Source organism: Eupeodes corollae, chromosome 2 (assembly GCF_945859685.1).
Source record: "Eupeodes corollae chromosome 2, idEupCoro1.1, whole genome shotgun sequence".
NCBI lineage: Eukaryota > Metazoa > Arthropoda > Insecta > Diptera > Syrphidae > Eupeodes > Eupeodes corollae.
This window is the reverse complement of record NC_079148.1, coordinates 130,058,663-130,064,662: the sequence shown is the minus strand read 5'-3', so window position 1 is coordinate 130,064,662 and position 6,000 is coordinate 130,058,663.

Sequence of the window (6,000 nt, the reverse complement as noted above, 5' to 3'; positions counted from 1 at the left end):
CTACTGACGTTGTATTGTTCAGAGACAAAAAGGGTCCTGTGAGTAGAAAGGTATAAGAGAATGTAACATGCACAGCATCGCATCGCATCGTAACCAGTACGGATTACGGTTTGGGTTTTGTGTTGCGATATTATGTACAACCATATAAGAATAGAAAACTATAATGGATAGGAAGCAGTTCTTTTTTAAGGACTTTTTTTTTGCTAGTAAAAGAAAAGCAAGGAAGCAACGTGATAAATATGAAAAAAAGAATTTAAAATTTTATTGTTTCTAAGCTTTGTTAGCTAGAAAAGTTTGAAAAACTTTGTTCCTTTTAATTTAGTTTTTATCTTTTTTATGAATATATTAACATATGACAAAATCTTAATGAGTTTAGAATAAATAGCATAACTAAGTAAATCCGGTTTTTGGACTTTTAAAACAATTTAAAATTTTTTAAACTAAATTCTTTAAAAAATAGTATAACGTTTTTATACATTTTTATATCAAACTTATTTTCTTAGAACAGTTTTTTTTTACTAAATGCAGCTACTTTCTTTCTCAAATGTGTTGATATTTTTAACTTCCCATAGGAAGTTATTGTAATCAGTTCAATTTGTCGCATTGCAATTTTTGACATTACTCGACGTTTAAAGGTCCCTAGAGTCGAAATGAAAGATTTTTAGAGAGATGCCTGTGCGTGCGCGAAGTTTTTTCGTCGGTCCGATTTGTCAAATTGAAAATGTTGACATTTATCGACGTTTCCAAGCCTCTTAAGTCTATATGAAAGAGTTTTACGTACGTCTGTACATTCGGTTAGTTTTTTTATCGGACATAATAGCTCAAGAACTAGTAAAGATATCGTCTTCAAATAAATTTTGTTATACAGATAATAATACAGAAACATCCAGAAAGGGCTCTCAAAAAAGTTTTTACGATGGCAATTTAAAAAAGGTTAAAATGTTGGTTAACCAAGAGACTTGAATTAAATTTTGTATTATATTTTGTACCGTGATACAAAACAAATATGTTTTTGGAAAAAATCCCAATAAAAGTTTTTTTTTCATAAAAAAAAAGTTACGAACAAACAATGATTTTAACTCCAAAATAATTTTGTGCTATGAAGAATATCATTTTTGACATCTAGTAAAATTTTGAGAAATATCTAATTGGAAGTTTTTTTTATAAAAAATAAAAACCTAAACAAATAATACAAAACCCAAACCAAAACCGAAATGCGGCTATCTTTACAGACACTCAGGCAGCTGTCAAAGCCATTAACTCGGCCACATCCTCATCTAAATTGGTCCAGCAATGTCGCGATGAGCTTGCTAAATTTTAACCTCGGTGTCACCCTGACCTAGGTTCCAGGCCATAGTGGTATCGTGGTAAATGAACGGGCTGACGAGCTAACCAGGCAAGGATCGGCACATAGCTCACTTGCGGAAATGGTTAACATTGCCCTTGGTGCTATGAAGGGTAAAATCTTTGCTATCTACTAAACTGAATCAAATCGAAGGTGGAGCAATTTACCCAACTGCATTATGTCTAGGAAGATGTGGCCCACCTATAATAAAACCCGTACAAAATATAAAAACCTAAAAAAAGAACAATACTGAAACTTGGTAAAAATTTACCTTCGACTCAAATATTTGTTCAAAAATAAAAAAATATTGGCTTCAAAGTAATTTTTTATCACAGAAAATATTGTTTTCGAATTCTCTAAGTTTTGTATAAGATTCCAACAGTCCGTTTTTTCATAAAAAATATTTTTTGACTAAAAATCTCGTTAGCTAAAATAGTTTTTGAAATCAAACTATTTCATCATATGCAAAATATTGTTGGTAATTTAATTTTGTTTTTAAATAATTAAACTGACATTTTTCTTAACAAAACACGAAAACCTACAAACCTTTTAAGCAAGACAAATAGGCAGACGGGATGGGAAATTATCAGTATGGGTCGCATCCCAACTTCTTTTTAATATACGTTTTACATTGGATTGTAGTTAAAAAATATGGAACCATTATTGAAATGTCGAATTTTGAAACAAAAAAAAATATATTAATTTAAAAAAAGAAATACAAATTTGAAATTTTGGAACACGAACAATTATGTAGACAATATAAAAGCTTGTGTAAAATATAATATACTTAAATCGGTGAATGATGTGCTGAGAAAATTTAAAAACAAACAAACGGTTTTATGGGGATTCTATATAATATAAAAATATATTTTCATATATTTTACATTTTTGACCAAACATTTAAAAACTCAATTAATTAGGTTTGACATCAGGACATCTTATTGAAATTGCATTCCCATTGTTTAGATAAATCCTTTGCTTATTGAATTAGAAAATACCAGTTACCTTACAAATCGTTAAATACAAGTAATAGTCAAATATGAAAACCACAAACTAAATGTGAGTGTGCCTCAGGGCTCTGTTTTGTCTCCGACACTTTTTCTTATTTTTATTGATCCCTTTTTGCAACTTCGTATCTAATCCTTAGTTTCGCTGACAATAGTGCTCACATTTGCTTTGAGACTCACATCTCTGTCCGTCGTATGTGGAACTTCAATGACGAAATATGCTAAGCTCAATGAGATCCAACCTACAATAGTGATTTAGAAACCGAGTGGAAATTATTGCTTTAAAAACCAAATGTTGATCGAGTTTATCCATGGGTGACGCCTGCTATCAATAATACTGAACATCTCGATATTCTCAATAGGTGTGCCTACATCTTACGCAATGTCGCCAAAAATACAGCGATATGATTGGGTTTTCTAAGACAATGTTTGACATTTTTTCTGTCCTACTGATCTGACTACAATCTATAAAACATATATTCATCCAAGACTTGAGTAAAACTCCCATTCCTGGGCCGGTTGGGGGTGCACTAACATACTTAAGCCTTTTGGACAGTATTCAACAAAGAGTTTTTAAAATGACTGATGATAAAAACATCATCAACTGAATTATGTCAATTAAAAATCATCCAAAATGTTTCTTGCCTTCCCTTTTTTACCGTTATATTAAACGCATTTTTCTCCTTAAAAGTTCAACTGCAATACTAGCGCTTTTAGGAATGCCCGCATTACGCTTGAATTAAACTTCGGTTGTACTCAAGGGCGGATCCAGACTTTTAATCTGACAATACAGACAAGTTTTTACTCACCGCTTAAAAATGTTCTTTAATGTTTTGAAAAGGAGGCGAACAAAATTTAAACAACATTATGTGTATATTAAGCTTTTATTCTAACATTTCAAGGAATAAAGAGACAGCTTTAGTTATTAAATTATTTTAGAACACTGTTGTCCATCAAGGTATAGTCTAACTATTTAATTTGCACGACTCTTTACATATGAAAGCATTTCAAAATTCCAACAGTTTTCTTAATATGCCATATCTAAGAGCTAAAACACAATAAATTAGAGGGTTTTTGTTGTTATATTCTTTTTGTATTTCCTTTAGCGAAAAATGCGACAAAAATTAAAAAACCTACAAAATGAGAAAGAATCTGATATTAATAATTCTGGCTATTTTACGTATTTTTTTTAATTCAATTTTTGGGAGTCTATTAATAATTATTACTATCGTTATCAGTCTGGTTACTCGTAGATTGGAGCTGATCCTATAAAATATTTTGATCTTAAAGACGTCAATAAAACTTAAACATTGTTAAGAGAAAAATATTTGGTTCTTGAATTTGAAAAATTTTCCTAAAATTAAATAAAAACAAATAAAGGTTAACAAATAAATTGGGAAGAAACTTTTGTGGGTTACCCACAAATTACAATTTTTAGATTCTCTGTTTACTTCAGTTTTCAAGAGATTTAAAGTTTTGATGCTAATATATATGAAACGTTCATTGTGTTATCAATTAACCAATATTTTAACAAAAGTGTTAATTTTACTGTTGTTGGGACCTTTTTATTCTTGAAATTAGTTGTTTAAATCTCAGTTCTAGAACATCTAAAGCAAATTTATTTCAAAAAGTAGATTTCTTGAATTTAAGTGTTTGTATTCAATAGAAAATCTGAAAGGAATGACAGCACGACTGGGTCGCTAGAACTTACTAATTTGTTCCAAAAAGTCAGTTTAAAAATATTTCATACATTTTAAGAATTAAAAATATACCTGCAAAATAAGTTTTTCTCAAAAATGTTAATGTCATTTTATTTCTCAAAAACCCCATGTATATTAACTTAATTTTTTTGCCTTAAAAATATTTTTGGTAAGTACGAAATAAAGTTCTTATAAATATACAATGTGCATTTAAATTTCGCAAAAAGATATTCACCCTATGGAGAAAGTAAAAAAATTATATTTATTTAAAAATCAAAAAAAATAATGACATTTTTGATCATCAAAAATAATCATCATTAATTTGATCATTGACAAGAGCTTGCACAGAAAGAAAAGAATATTGAATATTACGGGAATGACGCCTTATGCTAATCGGTTAAAACCTTAATTTCAATCGACACAATGGTTATGGCTGTAGGTTACAGACAAGCAGACGGACGGAATTGGGGGACCCACTTTTTTCGACTTTTCTGCCATCGTAATGCCATGCTTGATGTAAAGTTCGAGTTCGAAATTTTGTACAAAAAAAATCATTTTAATGTTCTCTATTTATGTGCTTCAAAAAATAATTGAAGGCTTTTATTTTCTGATGGAAACTAAGGACAAGTTAATATTAAATTGTCGATCTCATATTCAAGGTTTCGTCTTAAGAACCTTAATATTTGCTCTTTTTCTTATAAACAAATTTTATGAAAATAATTTAAAGCATTACCAAAGTTTTTCCAAATTCTAAATTGCGTTAAAACAAAAATTTTAGTTGTTTTTAAAAACAAACCACTTTTTGGTGAATTTCGTTAAATTAATAACAAATCCTTAGTTGATATCTTTACTTATACAACTTAACTGCGCTGTATGGCTCATATCACCACTCCCCCCCTGAATCTTCAATTGGTAAAAATTTGATGAAATTGTGCCTTGTTTTTGAAATAGGGCTATATTTCTCAGTTCTCAGTTAAAAGTAGTACTTTTGGCAATAAAGTTTAAGGAATTTAAATACAAATTTTGATTTCATTTAAAAAAAAAATAATTGAAAATATGATGAGGGTCATATCCATTAACACAATACGATTAGTTTTAAATTGAAGGGAATTCCTTCGAAAAAAAAAAACAAACATATTATCTCCCATGACCCCTATTTATTTTTTTGAAAAAAGTATTTTTAAAATCATTTTTGAAACACATTTATCCTCTGGCTACATGGGTCAAGTGACATTGCCCATTTTAGTTGTGATAATCTCTAGCTTCTTTGTCCTGTAGATATGTAAACATTTAAAACATTTTATTTACTTATCAAATTTCTACTGTGAACAGACTTGACTACATTTTCATTAAAGAGTGTTTGTTTTATTTATTTACTTTCAAATAAAATCCTCTGAACCGCGAAATGAATGTTCGTCGTCTTCATGCTTTGAATATTATTATTTTGCTGGTTTTATATGTTCACACTTTGCTCAACTCACTCCCATCAGGTTTTCATATACAGCCCAGACGAATCTTCAATTTATGATGAATTTAAATCCCAACACAATTTTTCCTGCCACACATCCTCGTGCATGGTGGGATAATATGTTTATCTATTTTGGGTTGAAATGTTTGTGTATATATCTATAGAGCATGGAATTACCTTCCTTCATCAATAAAGGAGTACATATATTACCATATATATATACATTATATAAATACATGCATATTTATCATAACATAAGCACAATTTCCTTCAAAAAGTCTTCAGTCTTCCCTTATCCTTGTCATCATCGCATCAAGGACATTTTGAGTTATGTTTTATAGGACGTGTGAATATTTTCCTATTTTAGATTGGCTTAGCAGGACATTAACAATGAGATACTCGTATATACATCACACACTGAGAAAAAGAGATATCAATTATTCTAAGCTTCAAGATGAACGTTATTATTCGTACTCCTAT